The following is a 20084-nucleotide window of genomic DNA, read 5'->3' on the forward strand; positions in this document are numbered from 1 at the left end:
GTTTAAAATAGAAACCAATTACCTGGCCTCCGCCGCGCCTCGGCCCCCGGAGCGCGGTCCGCGCCGCCGCGCACACCCCCGCCCCAGCCGGGGCCCAGCGCAGCCCGCCCCCCGCCCCGGCCCCGCCCGGCCCGGCCCGCACTCCCCGCCCCGCGCCGACCCCGCCCCAGACCAGGCCCTCACCCCCCGGCCGGGCCCCCCAGTCTCCCGCCCCAGAGCAGCCCCGGGCCCTGCACTCCCCACCCCCAACCTCATCCCCGCCCCCTCCCGCCGGCCCGATCCCTCCCCAGTTAGACCCTCTCCGGCCCGCACGGACCCCCGCCTTTGTTACGGTGCGAAGTTGGGCCGTGGGTCCCCGTCTCTTTCACTTCTTGGGTTACAGTGCAGGCGTGTGACGTCCGCTCCACATGACGGGGGCGGGGGGCGGGCGCCGGGGGGAGGGGGCGGGCCGGGCCCTCCCCCACCTCCCCGCCCCGCCCGCCCCGCCCACGGCCCTCCCCCAGTTAGCCGGGCCGCGAGAGGCCGCCGCCCCCGGGGCGGGCAGGTAAATGCCCCCGCCCCCGCCCGGCCCCCGCCTCCCCAGGCGCCCCAGGCCCAGCGCCGCACCAGCAGGAGAAACAGAAATAGGAATGATTTAATCTAACGACGCCTCCCCCTTCTGACCATTCCTCAATCCGCGAGCTCACAGAGATTGGGGGGCGGGGGGAAGAGAATCCAGTCGTACTCGGATTTAGGGGGCGGAAATGGCCCGGGCGGGAGGCGCGGGGCTCCGGACACCACCTTGTAACCGAGTTAGGATCTTGATGGGAGAGGACGAAGGTCGCCCGGGGTCGCCCGTGGACCCTCCGGCAGACCTCCGCGCGGCTCTGCAGCCGGACACACCGTGCGTGGACCAGGTCGGGTCGCAGGGTGCCTCCCAGGGGTCTCGGGGAAGCAGGGGACACATGTGGGTCCTTAACCCGTTCCCTGCAGCATTACCATCCATCCCAGAGCGAAGCAGCACAGCCACTCCAATACAGAACAGAGATGCTACATGGCTAGTAGCATGTGTCCACACACAACACTACCAGTATTCCTAGGGAAGTTGGTGCCGGGTTAAACCCGTAGGAAATGTGTGGCGGCCCGTGACGCGCTCCGCCCGTGAATGTGCCCATTGTGCGCGGGAGCCACGGCCAGCCCTTCGCATTCATAAGTCGGGTGGGCAGCAGAACTCTGACCATAAGCAGGTCACATTCTAGCCTTTGCCATGGACTAAGGATCAACTGCCAGTGAGAAAATAAAATGTGAAGTTGGAAGGTCCACGCTGCCCTTCACTTTTACAGTTAACACCAGTTTCAACAATCCTCGACCTGGCTACGCTTAGCGCCCGGCGAGTGGGCTCCCTCCCTCCGACCCCAAGAGCGCAGGGCGCGCCTGCCGCGTGGGAACGTGACGGAAGGAACCACACATTTCGATTCCCTAGTCTCTGAGAAGCACAATCGCATCACTCCTTTTCTTCCCCGTCTGCAGGTTTCGACTGGAATCCGAAAGCACTTCTTACGCCCATTCTTTACGGGGGGGGGGACACTCGGAGGATGGAGGGTCTCCATTTGGACTGCCGCGTGCCCACCTAGCTTCAAAGACTCAGAAAAAAGCGTGTCCACGTCTACAGCTCTCAGCTGTGCAAATCAGGAGCCTGAGGACGCGTGGGGCTGGTCGGATTTAACAGTGTGCAGACACATGGGCGCATGCACGCGCGCGCGCGTACACACTCACACCCCAAATTACCTCCGGGATGGAGAAAGCCGCTGCGGATTGGCCGGGAGAGCCGTCACTCACACCCAGGGGGCAGGGAGACTTCGCAAGGCTGTTTCCTTTTTTTCCCCTTCCCTACCGTTTCATTTATTGGTAAAACAACAGCAGAGGTCTGAAAGTTAGCCATCTGCGCCGAGAGAGAGTTTGCCTTCGTTAACGAGGGGGGGGGGGGCATCAGACAATATCCGTTTAAATATATTTTGTACTTCCTCAATGGATGAAAGGGGAAATTAGCAATCGGGGTGGGGGAGGACAGGGAGAGCGCGGTGAAAAGGAGGGGGTCATCCGGGAGGGGATGGACGCAGGGTGAAGCTGTTCTCAACACCCAAAAGGGACTCTGACCTTTCATTGATCTCGAAATTAAAAAATGTTCTTCACAGGTCAGATTAGAACAAACGCTGGTCCTAATTTATGAACTCATTATTTTAATTTTATTATTTAAGCATGCGCCAGCAATCGTGTTTCCTTAAGAAAGAACTGACCTATTTTTGGCTGGAGATAAACGATCATGTTAACAGATGTTAATCTTGTAATCTGTTTTTCCTGTAAGCACTTTACATACCCGGGTTTCAGACCTTAAAAATAACATCTTTTCCAAAAAGACCTGACGTCACAATTCACTCCCTGAAAAATCACTCCCCCTCTCCAGTTTTTTTCCTCCGCAATGATCTCAAAGACATTAAATCTTTTCCACTTTATAAACGCTGATTTGTTCTGCCTCGACTCCCACAGGCTTTTATTTGCATTTCAAATTCCACAGGTTACACCAGTCGCCTTTTCAAAAAATGTAAGCCAACAATGAAGCAGCAAATGGCTTTCTGTGCATCTGGATTAAATAAGGCACAGAATGAATATATTTTAAAAGAGGGCTGAGCAAGTTGATCTTTGCACACCCGGAGACCAAGTAATTCTTTATCAGTAAGCCCAGCGGAATGAGTAAAACACAGACACACAACCCCAGAAGCCCCTGGTCACATCCCGGTCTGCTGCGGGGAGCTTATTAACGCTGATAATAAGCGAGGCTGACTTACAGACCCACAGTTTTCGGATACAAGGCTCGGTCTCTCGGGTCCCTAATAGCAAAGCTCCACCGGCTCCCCAGCCCACCACGGCTGATTGTCACCGCACACCAACCTTCCTTCATGAACCACTGTTTTAAATACCCAACTCGGCTGTCTTTTAACAAACTTATTCATACAAAGTTTCTTTAAAACTCGACGAGGCGGTTCAAACTAAATACTGATCGTAACACTTCAGTAGGTTAGCTCCCCCTGGAAATGACAGACGAGGCGCTTTTCCATCACCACCACCCCCAAACACACACCCCAAGTATTCTTTTCTAGTATATACGCGGGTATACAGCGCGATCAATACCTCCCCCGCCCCCGGCCACGCCAGGCTGGGTGCATCTCCGAGGAGCCCCTGCCACGCTGACCCCGTCTCCCCACCCCGCCTCAGTCACTGCGAGAACCCTCGTCCCCAACCCCACTCCGGCCCTAAATTCCCTTCCGGGCTCTCACTTCTTTAATGTTAGGGTCACTTATGCGCTCCCAGCTGATGGGCACGCAGCCAGGGGAGGGGGGGAACAACGCCCCTCCCCGCAAGCACGTCCCCGAGGCAGCAGCGCTCGGTGCCCACTGGCATCGACCCCATCAACCAAACCCTTAATAACTGAAGCGGCTCCTCGGGCCCCGAGGCCCCAGCACCCACCTTCATTAGCCGGAGCGTTTTACTTTAAAGTAAGGCAATTTGCTCTTTGTCTCCTAATGGATGGAGAGCGCATCCGAGCTCCCCTCCTCCCGCGTCGCCTTTGACGAAGTGTACAAAGCCGGAGCCTCCTCCGCGCTCCCACCCCGCCCCTCCACTGCGGTAAAAGCCACCTCCCGGGCGCTCGCTGGGCCGCCCGAAGTTGCATCTTCCCTCTCCCGGAATTGCGGAGCGGAGCAACTAGCCACCGGGAAAGCGAACCGCCCTCCCCGCGCCCCGGAGTCCTTTCCCGGAGCCCCGACCCCCGCGGCGCACGCCGGGTCCCCCACACGTCGAGGCCTGGTCCCAGCGCCCCCCGCCCTCCCGCGGGCCCCGCCGCGCCTACACCCCGGCCCCTACCTTGGCGGGGAGGCGGGCGGCCCGGGGAGGAGGACGCGCACGCCCCGCGCCTCTGAAGGTGAAGCCGAGCGCCCGAGGCGCGGAGCCGAGCGCTGCACTAGACCGACCGCGCCAGCTGCGCCCGGGCGCGGGGGACGCGCGAGGGCGCGCGGGACCCACCACGCGCCCGGCCCCCTCCCCGCGCCGCCCGCGAGCGCCCCGGACGCGCCCGCCCCGCGGGGACCCCGGCGCCGGCCGGGCTCCGGGGGTTGCGCGGCGCGGGGAGGGGACCGGGCCTCAGCGGCCCGGCGCAGGCCCGAGACTTCCCCCAGCCCCGGAATGGTCTGCCCTGTAGGAAACGCACACGCTCCACTATTGTCTCATCAGCACAAAGTTCTGCCACACTGCGGGGAAAGTCTGGAGGCTCGCGATGACTCAGACACTGATAATTCTTCCCCTAATAGCACTGAATCCCGATCCCAGCAGCTAGTTGTCGCCCCTTATTCCCAAGGACTAGCGCTGCCGCAGATCCAGTTACGGGAAGCTGTTTACGCGCACACACGGATACACACACAGGCACGCGTCCATACGTGCAAGCGTGCTGGGAATGCATGTTCAGCCGGCTTGGGCACCTGAGCCCTAAGCCTGGAATCCAGATTTATAGGCGGGTATCCTTCCGGTGGTCCCAGCCGCGCGTGGTTTACAAGCCGCTTAGGGTGTGCGTTTCACCTAACTTCCTGATAAAGGTGCCGGGGGTATTCAGACAGGGTGTCTGCCGAGGAAGTCCGGAATCAAGATGGGGTCCCACTGGAAAGACTTCAGAGCAAGATTCTGCTGTCTGGCAATTTTTAAATCCCTGTTGTTTTTTATTTTTATCCTTGAAAAGTTCCACTTTAATTTTTGTTTTTCAAACTCCACTTTCTCACCCCAATTACTACTCTCCGTGGGCCGTAGTTAGTTGCACTAAGTCGAGTCTGAGAATGGAAATCCCAATTTGACTCCAGAAATCTTTCACGGGGGGTGGGTGACTGCAGAGGAGAAGGGGCGGGAGGGGGCAGATGGAGGGGAAGGAGGAGAGGTGAAGGGGGGAGGCTGTGGGAGCGGGAGCGCCCCCCCCAGCACGCTCGAGCCGGGGGTGACGTAGACCCAGGGAGCGGTGACCTGCGCGGAGTAATGCTGCCCTCTCCCACCAGGCTCCTGGCCGTGTTCTGCTCACCTCGTGACGATCTGCAGTGGAGATGGATTCCATCCAAGACACGGCCGTGGCTCTGCTGTGGAGGCCGCGCTACGATCCAGGCCTTACCTTCCGCGGTGGCATTTCTCTCGGAGCCTAACGTTCGCTAATGTTCACGGCTGCTGCAGCAGCTCGGGGGCCCGCTCCAGCTCAGGGCATTTACAACAGAAACCACTACGGACCAGCACCCAGGAAGGGAGTTGTGCCTGCAAAGCTGGACTCTCAGCCAGTGGGCCATTCTGCATGTGTGCAACGTGAGTGCAGGGTGTGTGATGTGTGTGCGTGTGTGTGCATGTGCGTGCGTTTCCACGAAGCAAGGGAGTGGGGGGTAGAGAGACAGGGAGGGAGCAAGACGGCCGAGAACCTTTGCGAGAAGGATTCCTGGTCATAAAATATGATCAATGATCTGCACTAATGCGGAGAGCAGGCATGGTAAAGGTCGTTGACGACTGTTGCTGGTTTCAGCCTGAATGCCTGAGTGTGACGTATTCTTGAACAAGCAAATTTAAGCCCGATTCACAGAAAAGGATTGAAGTGCCCACAGTTCTTTACAATGCAGAGTAAAAATGCACAAATAAAAGTATGGCCCCGTTGTAACTGATTACGTGGATATAAATGTCATATAGAGACGTACTATCACGTATATATGTATGCGCCCCCAAAGAGATTAAAATTTGCCTACTGAAACTTTAATACTTTTTGTAGTATTTTGGAATGGATTTGAGCCCATGGTAAAAGTTCTTAGGTCTATTTAAGACTACAGGATTGCGCTAATAACTTCCATGTGTGGAAAATTGACAAGTTAGACCAACAATCGGTGAGCAAAGCTTCCACACTCCTCCACATAAAACTGTGAGTTTCATGACTTGCCTTCTTTCTTCAGCCTGCTTATCACCCACATGTGATTTCACTCAGGGCCACGCGGGTTCTGCAATAATAGTGTGCTTTTCTTCCCTGTTTCTCTACAATGCATGCAGAATCTGAGAATGTAACTTGAGAGGCCGTAAGAGTTACATCCTGGGGAATGGCAGCTTGAGGACCAGCTCGGTTTTGTTACTGGTGAGAGCACCCTTCGTGAGCCAGATGTGTTTACATTACTGTTCGTTTGTCAACACACTATTTTAAAAATGGTATCAAAACAAAATATATGAGTTCTCGTACTACTCCTACAATATATTCAGCATTGTCAAAATTTCAACTGTTTAATATCTTCAGACATTTAAAGTCCCCATTAGAGTTTAAGGACACTGTTTCTGCACAAAATGTACATCCCTGAAATCCCCCAAAAGAAGTCCTCCTATTTTGAAATGTTTAGGTAAATTACAATATTTGGGTGGAGAGAAATCAGCAAGACTGATGGATTAATGGTTGGATATACATTGGGTATTTATAATTTTATAACAGACAAGAATTCTGGTTAATGAAATAGTTGGAGAAAAAATACTTATTTTCCCTTGTTATGGTCTAATGAATTATCTGTTCAGGATTTGGGACTCTGTCCCTTCAAGCCAAGGAAAATGGCATTTTCATGAAACAGTGTTGAATGGCTTGTCTGCATAAGTCAGGCAATGGTGTGTGATTATTGGGCATTTAGATCAGAAAAGTTCCTAAGAGATTCCATTAAAGAATAGTTAAAAGTGAAAAACAGACAGATACCAAAAAGAAAAAGAACCTCCTAAAAGGCCTTGTCCGTCTGAAAGCTGGAAGTGAAACTCTCTAAACTATAGTGTGAAATCTAAGACAAACTAAAAATATTTATTAAATATGCATGCTCAAAATTTTAAGTGCACTACTTATTAGTAAATATTTAATGTTAAGTCTTTGTGTGAATTTCTTAGGATTTTCTAAATTATATCTGAGAAAGGAGAATGACATCATATACCTAAGTCCAGGTATAAAATATTGAGCTCTCTGAACTAACTTAAATTTAGAGATTTCAGAGTGGATCGGGGATACATTTGATTTAAATTGTCAACCAGTATCCCTGGGTAAAGGCTGTTTTAAGGGCAGTACAGCTGCTGCCGCATTTATACTGTTTGGAGTAGGTGGTAATTTCACGTATAAATGGAAATTGGCTATTTAGTTAGTCACTGATGGTTTCAAAAACATTACCGCAGTCCTAACTCGCCGTTCTTTCCTAAAATCTTTCCCTTCCTTAGAACCTGGAGACTCAGAGAATCCGCTGTATTTAGATTACAGAGGAAGGGAAAACAGCCCATCAGCGTGAGTGATTCAGTATGGAATTTAACATATGGTGACCCCCTGCCCTGATGAGAGGCAAAGTTGTGATTATATTTTAAATAGTCTTTACAAAATGGTTTCAGGCTGCTTGAATCCGAAGTTAACCAACAGAATGTTTTTAATCGTGGTGTAGGAAACTATCTCAGTTGTTTCTTAAATTTTAATTCTTATAGAAGGTGATGAATACTGTAGTAGTGAAATAGACACTATACGTTTCTTCTAAACACACACACACACACACACACCCCATTACCTCTAATGTGATCCATGCCCAGATTCTCCTAGCTTCTCACCGAGCAGCTTTCTCTGGTGCCTTCTTTTGTGTAAATTTGACAATTTGGGTCAATCTGTCTGGGCTTTAGGCTTAGTCAGTCATGGTGGAAACCTGCGTGTTGTCTGAAAGACTTCCGTGACGATTTCTTCACCTCTCCGTGGTGTCCGAGTCTGAATACACCTTAAAAGCCATACCTGAATTTTTCAATAGTTTAATAATCAGCCAAGCGCCTCTTCCAGATCTGTGCAAAATGGACCCATATGCGCGACACAGAGAATGGTTTCCTCATTTTTCCCCACGGCAGAAACCCTAACCTTCCCAGGGAATCAGCCGTTTTAACAATCTGTCCTGGTTTTCTGCTCAGAGGAAAATTCCATGATGACCCCTACTCCTATTCTCAACGCAGCACGGGTTCTCCTTCACTCTTGTGCACCGATTTTGGTTAATGACAAAGATATCTTTAATAACTTTCGGTCAGAGCGTTCGTGCAGATTCAGAATTGAGGCAAAAGCATCATAGAAAATATACTAACAGTCCCAGGGATTTGCAGGCACGTTTTCTCACCATTTGCAGTTTGGGGTAACTACGTCAGAACCTCACAGCAGGTAGAGGGCCCTCAAATCTGTTCTTAATGTCAACTTAAGTGAAAGAGTCTCCACAGCAGCTGGCTGCAGGAGAGCCGATACGGAATTCCACAGATGCGGTTCCTAATGGCTTGAAGAATAAAAGGAAGTAGGCCGCAGAGCAGAATTCATTTAAGGAAAGACAAATTCAGGAAGGATTCTTCTTTGGAAAGATTTCCCATGTTCGGGAAGGGAGGGAGTGTTTTTCTTATCACAGGATCCCACAGTATGTTAATTACTTAACAGATAGGTTGTTACTAACACCATACTTCTTACAACAGCAAAACCAATGACTTTTTCTGCCCCCAAATCTCATTATGTTTCCCCATGCATAACTGATTACGTGTGCGTGTTGATGCAAACTTTTCTAAGAGAACTGAAAATAAAATAAGGGAACCGGCAACATCTCTTTCACTGTGGGTAGGCAGATATACTTGTAATGAAACCGAGGAGGGAATAAATGCTCAGAAACCTTTGCGTGAGGTCTCATACGACACATCACGGAAGACAGTTTGAAGGAAGCAGAATTTGGCATTTGGGTGGTTTGATGATATTAGAATCAGAACAATAAGAAAAGAAGTGGTCAGGATACGGGTGAATCGTCGTCATAATTAAGGAGTCAAGACATTTTGTTGATGAGGAAGCCCGGGCACAGTTTTTTTATTATTAATTTTTATTGCAGTATAGTTGCTTTACAACGTTGTGTTAGTTTCTACTGTACGGTAAAGCGAATCAGCTCTACATATACATATATCCCCTCTTTTTTGGATTTCCTTCCCATTTAGATGACCACAGAGCACTGAGTGGAGTTCCCTGTGCTATACACAGGTAACTGTGTAGGTTCTCATTAGTTATCTATTTTATACATAGTAGTGTATATATGTCAATCCCAATCTCCCAGTTCATCCCTCTCCCCCCACCCCCCTGGTATCCATATGTCCGTTCTCTACATCTGTGTCTCTATTTCTGCTTTGCAAATAAGTTCATCTGTATCATTTTTCTAGATTCCACATGTGAGTGATATGATACGATATTTGTTTTCCTCTTTCTGACCTACTTCACTCTGTATGGCAGTCTCCAGATCCACCCACATCTCTGCAAATTGCACAATTTCGTTCCTTTTTATGGCTGAATAAGATTGGGTACAATTTTTTTTTTTTTCTTTTTTTCGGTAAGCGGGCCTCTCACTGTTGTGGCCTCTCCCGTTGCGGAGCACAGGCTCCGGACGCGCAGGCTCAGCGGCCATGGCTCACGGGCCCAGCCGCTCCGCGGCATGTGGGATCTTCCCGGACCGGGGCGCGAACCCGTGTCCCCTGCGTCGGCAGGCGGACTCTCAACCACTGCGCCACCAGGGAAGCCCGGGTACAATTTTTTTAGTGACTTTTTATTGCACTAAAAGAGACATAACACAAAATTTACCATTTTAACTATTTTTAGGTGTACGGTACAGTGGCGTTAAGTACATCCACAATGTTGTACAACCATCGCCACTGTCCATCTGCAGAACCCTCTTCATCTTACAAAAGGGGGACTCTGTCCCCATCAACAACTCCCCATCTCCTCCACCCCTCGGCCCCGGACTACCACCGTTCTACTTTCTGTGACTGTGAATTCGACTACTCGAGGGAACCTCATCTAAGTGGGATCTCAGAATATTTGTTTTTTTGTGTCAGGCTTATTTCACTGAGCATAACGTCCCAAAGGTCCATCCACGCTGTAGCATGTAACTAGGTACGATTTTGCCTTCTTAAAAAAGATGTAGCAGTGGGCTTCCCTGGTGGCGCAGTGGTTGAGAGTCCGCCTGCCGATGCAGGGGACACGGGTTCGAGCCCCGGTCCGGGAGGATCCCACATGCCGCGGAGCGGCTGTGCCCGTGAGCCATGGCCGCTGAGCCTGCGCGTCCGGAGCCTGTTGCTCCGCAACGGGAGAGGCCACAACAATGAGAGGCCCACGTAGCGCAAAAAACAAAAAAACCCCAAAGATGTAGCAGTTATATATACAGGCGGGCAAGAACTTTGCCAAATAAACTGATGAACAAAGTGACTACAATCTCAATAAAAACAATTCTCAAGAATTTATCTTCTCTTATGATGATCTTATCTGGCTGTCTTTGCTTGACTTGGCCTCCTTCTAAGTTTCAGGAGAAATATGAGAAACGCCCCATCTTCTTCCCAAATGCAAACCAGTGCAGCTGAAACTACACAGAGCAAACCTAACGTTGAATTTGAGTTAACTACTCTCTGGTTAGTAGTTTCACGGCTGATTGATGACTTATAACCAAACTACATCCCCCCCAATGTGGAGGAAGCATATTAAAAATCAGAAAATTAAAAATTAAAATCAATAAAAAGGAACAGTGAAGTTGACCTACCGGCACCTGAGATGTGTTCACGAATGCATCCAGGCACTAAGGCAACCCCAGGCTTCTGACCCCGAGGAAAGCCTTGGTTAAGAGGGTCCGTCTTTCTCGGGATGGAACCAGGGTGCGTGTGTGTCTCTGGGGCCTCACTGGTGTACAGTGAGCAGACGTTCCATTCTAGGGCACGTGGAGGTGCTTTGGTGTGCCCACAACAGACAGTGAACCCATGGCATGCAATTTAACCTGGGGGCCAAGATGGAATTTCTGAAAGAGACAAACGGCTGGATCTCTATAATTGAGTCACTAAATTGTACTAATTGAGTCACCGAAAAGCTTTCGTTCTTCATGTCAGCGTCACGGTGGCCAAGCTGAGTTGGGAATGTGAGGGAGTCACGTTAGATCGCTGAAACATGTAATACAATGAACAATTTAAAAAATACTTCAAGTAGGCAGTCATCATTTAAAGCAGACGATGACAAAAGTTCAAAACATTTTTAAATCCTAATTTTTCACAACTGTGCATTCCTTCGTTCATTCATTCCACATTTACTACTCCTTAGCCAGGCACTGGATTAAGCGCTCATTTAACAAAGAATATTTATTACATAAGAGCTTACATTTTATGTCATTTAATCCTCCCAATAATCCCACGAGGTAGGCGTCACTATCATCCCATTTTACAGATGCTCAAGTTCAGCGTCCATGGCCCCGTCCAGCGGGCAGAGCTGGCAAGTGCCAGGGAGGGGGTGGGAAGGCAGCCGCCCTGGAACGCGTCACTAACCCTTACGTCAACCCATCCACCAGCCAGAGCACATGGCCTCGGCTGCCTTAAAGATGATTCTACGGTGGACGAAGCCAAATCTGTGTCTCCTCATAACAGCTTTAGGAACTTGGCATGAGCTCCAGTACCCACTTCCGGCTCTGTGTATTGGTGTTTGCACGTGCATAAGTTATATCACATCCTCTGCACTCACACCATGTGTGTCACCCCGGTCGGCATTCGTCACTCACCTCGAAGCACTGTTGTCTTCTGGACACCTGACGTGTGCTACATATTTGTGTGGGAAAACGTGCTCACTGGTGGATAGAGAACCTCTATGAAAAAATCTTTTGTTTCTCAAAGGATTTGAATTGGTTTTATAAGACATATAAAATACAAAAGGAAAGCATCAGCAGTGGGAGAATTGGGTTAGGAAAAACGAGAGTAGAAAAACAATGAAATCAGGGTCGAGGTCCGCTCACCAGGCTTAAGATAAGCACACGTTGATCCAGCATGCTGTCAGAGGTAGCAGAATCTTCCTCTGAGCTTCCTAGCATCCAAAACAAAGAGGGAAGTACTATTCTTTACAAGATTTGCACTATCTGAAAAATGAGAAGTCCATTCTTCCACCAAAAAAACATGATGTCCTAATACTGGTATCTAAGTGAAATTTCTCCTACAATTTCTCCAAAAGAAACGATTGTAGTCTGTAATGGACTGCATTTGCAATGATATTTTTACCAAACAAACAAACAAACAAAATCCAGACAGTGTTCCTCCCTGTAGTTTGGAGGTAAAACTATCAACCTACAATTTAGTAAGAGTTTACATTGGTTGCCTTATCTGCAAAATGCGATTGCACTTCGAGTTATTAGGAACAAGAAAAGTGAAAATGTGCAATCACCTGACATCGTTTTAATAGTGTATTTATGTGGACAAATGTAGGTTCCAATGTGCAATCACTTGACATCGTTTTAATAGCGTATTTATGTGGACAAATGTAGGTTCCAATGTGCAATCACTTGACATTGTTTTAATAGTGTATTTATGTGGACAAATATAAGTTCCTTTCCGAATATTCAGGTTCTCCCTTACCATATAGGGATGTAATCAATATTATAAAATTATATGTTCATTTAATATGTTGTTTTAAAACAGCTGAAGGCATCAGAAATGTTATCCCAAATTGTATTCGTACTCTTGAAATGGGGATCATTTCTAGAACCATTTGATTTTTCCTTATTGATTTTCTTTTTCTTTCAATTGTGTAAGTCACTTTATTTTTGTTGTTGTTGAGGCATAGTTGATTTACAACGTTGTGTGAATTTCTGCTGTACAGCAAAGTGACTCAGTTAAACATAGACATATTCTTTTTTATATCCTTTTCCATTATGGCTTATCCCAGGAGATTGGATATAGTTCCCTGTGCTATGCAGTAGGACCTTGTTGTTTATCCATTCTGTATGTATTGATAATGGTTTGCATCCACTAACCCCATCCTCACTGATTTTCAAACTCTTGTTTGTTTTCATAAAATGCCCCCGGTATGGTCAAGCCTAAGCGAATCTGGGACTCACACCCCAACCTTCAGATGTTTAAGACCTGTTTCCATTCAATACCTGGTCTAGATGTTCTCCAGTATGATGGGAAACGTAGGTTCCTCCCCCGCCGGGCACCCCGCCCACTCCCCAGGGCAGAGAAAGATCAGATTCCCTGGGGCCACAGACCCAGAACCTGTCAGCTCTTGGCTTCTCCCCAGCAAAAACGAGCTAACCCTAACCGGCCCTCACCTCCCGCAACAAGCGAGGCCTCCCGACTGCCCTGGGTTTGCCGAAACTTCTGGGGTGTGGACATCAGGGCATTTGGGGAACATGCAGCGCTCTGGCAGGTCTGGACACACACTTACTTCTTTATTTCCTACAGCTTAAGCCCTTCGGCTTCTAGAAAGCCTTTATTTAAAATAAATACGGAAAAGATGTGTTACACTGTGAGTTACAATACAATACAATCATCCATTAAGTGCCAAACTCTGTTCAAACAAAGTTCATGGACAGACTGACAAATTTACAAAAGCGAGGAAATTCAAAGAGGAGGGGCTGCCACTCAACCCGGGGTCTCCCCGTCGTGCAGGCAAAGCGGGCCTACAGAAGGAGCGGCTGGTGGCTTTTCTCTTTCTCTCTCTAGTTTTCTTCTGAGTTATCATAACTCAGTTAGGTAGGGTATGGGTAAAAATAAAGCAATCCTTAAAAATGGACTGGTTTTCTATATCTCTTTTTTTTTTTTTTTTTTAGCAAATAAATTACCCCATACTTACTGGCTGGAAAACAATATTCCACTTTCCAACCTCTCCCCAACACCACTTTTTTTTTTCTTTTTTTGCAGTTGAGGTTATCCAGTTTATATTGGGACTTCCTAGACTGAAGCACAGAAGTAACTTTTAGACAAACTGATCATAAACTCCCATCCTAGAGCTTGCGTTCTTCAGGACACATTACTAAAACATGATTTTACAAATACTTCTCATGGTAAAGAACATTTCTTTAGAAAATACAAAAAAGCCTAATGGGGAAAAAAAAACCGAAAACTGTATTCGTGAAGTATTACGTAGATAACTGTTCAACTACTCTTACCCTTTCAAAGCCGGGAAATTTCATCTTTTTTTTAAATCTTATTTTTAAACACGGTGACGTGCTCACACGTACCCCCAATTGAAAATTTGATGAAACTTTCTTTCAATCACCAACAACACAAAAGGATTCCAAAAATTAAACTCTGCTCTAGAAGAAGGTATAATGATATTATTTCCATTGACTGATGTCTTTCTGTCCCCCATCACACATCGTCGTGCAGTCTTACTTCACCCTCCCTTGCTGTGCAAAATTACAGGGGCGATAATGGTGCAAATACCCTACTTACTCATTTTGGTACCATTTTAGTCTTGATTAACCAAATGGAATAAATACTGAACACCTATACAAGGGATTGTAAAAAGTTTGGTTGTCTCACGCTCTGAGAAAAAATACAGAAACCAAGTAAAAAATAAATTTTGTTCAATGAACACTGCACGGAACACTTATTTCCAAAATGTGATGGGAGTTTCGTATGTATTGGTCTTGTACACGTTAGGGTGGAGTCATAAAAGCCACACAACTACTTTTCTCTTTTGTGTGCGGAGATACCTATTTTCTGACTCAAAGTTAACAGCTAGAGAACGCCACAGATATGAAGGCAGGAACTATGAATTATAGATGATTCTTTACAAGTGAAAAAAAAGAGTGCGTTAATTGTGGAATGTCTAATCTTCCAGAGACGGAGGCACTGTTGTTTTTGTGAGTCTCTGTGTCCCTACACCAGCTGTGATCAGAACAGATGACCATTATATTCCTTCTGAAATGGAAGTAAAGGGTTTGTCCTATGGAATCATAATAACTACACATACTACATTTTGTGTAGTTTATTTCATTTAGTTTAATTCTGCTCATAACAGCAAAGTGAAATGGCTCAAAATTATTAACTCCTTTAAAACTTGAAAACTCAAAGTGGTGGTGTTTCCTTTGTGGTGTGGTCATTTAGAAGCCGAATTGTTTTGAATTCATGTGATGTTTTTAAGAATTATGTGTCTAAGGGTACAGCTCTTAAAACCCACTTGTCCCACGTACTACAGGAAGGACTTTCCTCCTTGTTGTGTGAGTGTCACTCTGCCCTGTTATGATATTTGAAGTTAGAACAATGCCCTTGTTCTATTCCGTATAATTTCTACACTCCCTGGTATACGGACGCCGAGAAATTTTAATAAGAATGGTGATTCTTTCTCTAGCCAAGATTTTCTCACAAAATGTAGCAGTCAATGAGGTGCCACAAATTTGGGATAATTCCTGGATAGACTCAACTCTATCCGCCAACGTCAACTACACATATGATGATAACCTTAACAGTCTCCAAAAAAAAAGAAAAGAATGAATGATGTTAAACACAATTTAAGAGGCTAAAGGAATACAAGGAACATCTGACTTTAAATGTACACAGTATCAGTAAAGCCACACGCAAGTCATAAAGCCTAAAATGTCCGTTGTGATTTCCGTCACGGCCCTTGACATTATCACAATGATAATAACATATTAAACGCAGAAGATGAGCAGAGACAGAGGCGTCATTCACTCAACTCATATGTATTGAATTCACGTTCATGGTGAGGAACTGCGTTCGGCCTTGAGTCTCCAGCTGTGAGGACACTTCTCGGGCTGCAAGTTGCTCAGGGGTTTCGACAGAGATGTTGCACCGGGATGGAGCCTGGGAGCCTTCGCTCTCGGGGAGACACCCACGCACATGTTCCCACGGCGCTCTGTCCTCGCCGCCCTCCTGCTGGTTCCAATATTTGTTGCAGACTCTGCTGGTTCCCCACCAGCAATCACTCCAGCCCCTTCCTCAATCCTGAGTGCTGTCCAGCCCACGCTCAGGCAATGCTGCCTGGGAAGACGGTTTGGCCTAAGCCGACACAGTGGCCCTACTCCCCCGGCTGGGGTTTGGTTTCCATATGTCCAGGTGATGCCACTGCTGGCCAGGGGCGTGATGGGGAGTTGCCTGGGGTGCGGGTGGAGGGGCTTCTAGCCAAGGGCCTTCTCGTGGATGAAAGGGATCGCAGAGGTGGAGGAGAGTTCTCCTCCCTGCCCCTCAAGGCGGTTACCTGGAGCGGGGGTGCCTTGGGGCCACCTCCCACCCTGGAGGAGTGGGCAGCCTGATTCCACCAGGCTTGGAGCAGACACCCTATCCTGGACTTTAACAAATGAGTGTCCCTTTTGGTTTCAGCCTTGAGCCAGGGATTTCTGTTGCTCTTAGTTGAAAGCAGCCTGAATCTGGTTTTGAACTGGCTGTTTGCTTTGCGAGCCCCTCCCTGGTCTGTGAGCCCAGAGTGGCCGAGGACTTACCCGGGCCAAGCAAAGGAAGGTGGACTTCACTGAAGGCGCCTGGCAGTGACCAGAGCACTTGAACCACAAGGACACGATCAGATATTTTTTTTTAATTAATTAATTTATTATTTTATTTTTGGCTGCGGACTTTCTCTAGTTGGGGCGAGTGGGGGCTACTCTTCTTGGCAGTACGCGGGCTTCTCATTGCAGTGGCTTCTCTTGTTGTGGCTCACTGGCTCTAGAGCGCAGGCTCAGTGGTTGAGGCACGTGGGCTCAGTAGCTGTGGCTCGCGGGCTCTAGAGTGCAGGCTCAGTAGTTATGGCGCACGGGCTTTGTTGTTCCGTGGCATGTGGGATCTTCCCAGACCAAAGCTCAAACCCGTGTCCCCTGCACTAGCAGGCAGATTCCTAACCACTGCGCCACCAGGGAAGCCCCCAGATTTGTTTTTTTGTTTTTTTTTAATGTTACTCTCTTGCCTAATTTTATTTATTTATTTATTTATGTATTTATTTATATTTCGCGGTACGTGGGCCTCTCACTGTTGTGGCCTCTCCCGCTGCGGAGCACAGGCTCCGGACACGCAGGCTCCGGACGCACAGGCTCAGCGGCCATGGCTCACGGGCCCAGCTGCCCCGCAGCATGTGGGATCTTCCCAGACTGGGGCACAAACCCGTGTCCCCCGCATCGGCAGGCGGACTCTCAACCACTGCGCCACCAGGGAAGCCCCCCAGATTTGTTTTTAAAGGTGGCTCTGACTGCAATGAGGAGGAAGGTTTGGTGGCTGAGAAATCAATTAAGAGGGAAGGTCTCACTGAACTTGATGATCAAAATCCCGAGGCCTCTTACACTGGGCAGAAGACGGGGGTTCTGGATGGAGGTTGACAAGGACAAAGAAAGGCTGATGGAGTACCCAGCAGGTACCCTTCTGTCCTGGAGGTGAAGAGGCCATCTGATGGAAGAGAGAAGGGCCAAGGGTGTCAGACACTGCTGCACCCCCGTCGGATTCGGGAACCTCGCGGATGCTACCATGGGGAGAGGCTGGCCATGAGACCAGCCGGCTTCAGCCCCTACTTGGAAGGGTCTTGGGGTCAAGACAGAGGCCTTTCTATCACTGTGGTTCATCAGACGGCAGGACAGAGGTGAGCGTGTTGGACGGGATGCCAATGTGTCATAAGTGAAGGCACAGATTCTGGAGGCTGGGAAACACCACGTGGCCCCAGGGATCTGGGACATGACCCTCTGCTCCCAGCTGGTGGGGCCCCTTGAGTGGCCACAGCCTATAAACAGGGGCTGCTTGGCGTGTGTCGGGGAGCGCCAGCCCAGGTCTGTGCAGGCCGGCTGCCCCGCTGGGAGCAGGAACGCCTCCTGGACCTCTTCTCGACAGGCTTATGCTGAGGCCCTGCACGTCTTGTCTGTCAGGGCACCTACCCCAGCAGCTGCCCTCCTGTCCTTCAGGCCCAAGGCCCGTCTCGATGCTAATTCTGGACACGACGTCTCATTCTGTATCTGCTGCCTCCCTTATGAAAATCCCCTCAACATGTAGAATTGGAACTTTATGTTTTTCCCTCTCCAAGTTTTGGCCAACCTCAGGGCCTGGATTCTTCTTCTGAACTGCAGACTAAAGGAAATTGGAAATAAAAAATAAATTTAAAAGAAGACAAGGGACAGAAGAAGCAGGGGTGAGTGAAGAAATTAGAAAAAAAAAAAAACAAACCATGTTGCTGCATTTAAGTAAGTGTTGATTATAAGAAATATAAAAATAACTATCTGGAATAATAATTGCCCCAAATCTCAAGACCACAGGAGGTAGAAAAAAAAGAAACATAGTGGGATTTCCCTGGAGGTCCAGTGGTTAGGACTCGGTGCTCTTGCTGCTGGGGGCCCAGGTTCAATCCCTGGTCCGGGAATTAAGATCCTGCAAGCCACGCAGCTCGGCCAAAAAAGAAAAAAGAAAAACATGGTAAGATTTTTGTTTGTGTTGGGTGGAAAAAAGAAAGGTTCAATATATGTGTTCAAAATTTATGAGTAACAACTAGAAAAGAAATCAGAAGGAGGAAAATTTGTTAAAAACTAACAAACGTGGAGAAATCATGATAAATCGAAAATACATAGTGTAAAATGAGTTAAAATGTATTAAGAATTAAAATAAATGAGAAGTGAGACTCCAAGATTGGTCTTAAAATCTAGTTATATGCTATTCATGAGAGACAACCGTAAACAAAACAAGAAGGTTCAGTATAAAAGGACGGACATCAGGCAAGTATTAATAAAAGTAAATTAAATGTAATAATAGATGCAACAGATGAAATAGAATTCATGATGAAAAGAAATAAAAGGGATAGTTCAAACTGGTAAAAGTTATAAGAAGATTAAAGTCATGGACATTTAAATACCTAACACAAGAGCTTCATATAAAGCAAGCACTAAAAAATATCAAGAAAATAGATAAGTCGTCCACTTTATTAAGGGACTCAACACACACCTAACAGACATCACAGGTTAAAGAAACAAAACTAGTTGAGAATAACACAATCAACAAGGTTGAGCTAATAAAATATGGAATACTCTAGCTAGTGAAGAGAGAATATACCCTCTCTGCAAATAGTTAGGAAATAGTCATTATAAAGAAAAGAAAAAAGCCACAAGGAACTACGGATAAACCCCAAAGTGCAGAAATCGTAAAGGCATTCTTCTGAGCCGCCATGCAAACAACTTGAAATTAACAATACAGAAATAGCCCACCACCTGCTAGGAAAAAAAAGTAATTAATAATAGAACAAAAACTTAAAATACCATATATAAGTAATATAATATAAATTTAAAGATTTTAAAGAGAAAAACCAATTGGAAATTACTACTTAGAGGAAAAAAGAAGAGACAGCTCTACATATCAAAGTCTTAAATAAGGATACATTTATTATAAACTACATGAAGTAAGATTTCAACTCAGAAAGTTGTCCAAAACAATGAAATAAAATCCACCTTAAAAAAGTAGAAGAGAAAAAAATCGGTAAAAGTCAAACAACTTAATGAAATAGATAAAAATAATGAGTTGAACAGTAACACTAAAAAAAAAAACTCAGTAGTCAGATAAACATTGCAAAGTCTAATCAAGAGACAAAAAGAAAATACACATAATCAACCATTAGGAATAAAAGATATGAAAATATTTTTTAATTTAAAAAGAGTAATTATATCAATGTGTGTATATCAATAACTTTAATAATCCAAAAGAAACAAACTTTCTAAAATTTTTTAAGGAATATAAGTTACCAAAAGTGACTTAAAGGATAAGTAGCATCCTTAAATAAACAAAATAATTTCAGAAAAATTTGAAAATAAAGTTGGATATTTTTTTTTAAAGGCACCAGAACCAGATTAAATGGTTTATGGAGTTGGGTTATTTAAAATTTTTTAATTTTTAAATTACAGAATTAATACATGCTCATTTTAAATGAAATATTCAAACATATGTAGGTGTATACAGTAAAAAGATGATCTCCCCACCCCCTCCTTTATCCAAGCTCCAAGGCCTGGGATTAACCCTCTTAACTACAAACAGGCAAATATACATGTATATACATATGTATATTTACAAAAAAGAGATCTTGCAGCGTACATTGTTCTACACTTACTTTTTAACTTCAACCACATATCATGATGTCATTCCATGTGACTAATATGACAGATGCACAGAATTCATTTGTACGGATGTACCACAATATATTGTAGGATACTTAGGTTCAATCTTCCCTGGCTTCAAAGAAATAAACACCCACAGACAACCTTTTAAAAACCTGCAAAAAT

General features: G+C 46.7%; 1 protein-coding gene across 4 annotated transcripts in view; it reads right to left on the reverse strand.

The window, feature by feature from the left end:
• ZNF516 (zinc finger protein 516) overlaps nt 1-4019 on the reverse strand; it is a 121037-nt gene extending 117018 nt beyond the window's left edge. For 2 of the 4 annotated variants that reach the window (XM_030761989.2, XM_022560036.2), the window contains exon 1: nt 317-418. The gene's annotated coding sequence lies outside the window, so the exon portion shown is untranslated. Of the gene's footprint in view, nt 1-316; nt 419-3900 lie in introns of those variants that run through there. The other 2 variants (XM_022560035.2, XM_030761990.2) reach the window with 2 other exon arrangements.
• Between the last annotated feature and the right edge of the window lie 16065 nt (nt 4020-20084).

Source organism: Delphinapterus leucas, chromosome 14 (genome assembly GCF_059928025.1).
Source record: "Delphinapterus leucas isolate spDelLeu-1000000601 "Yukka" chromosome 14, BTC_Dleu_Yukka2, whole genome shotgun sequence".
In the NCBI taxonomy this organism is placed as follows: domain Eukaryota; kingdom Metazoa; phylum Chordata; class Mammalia; order Artiodactyla; family Monodontidae; genus Delphinapterus; species Delphinapterus leucas.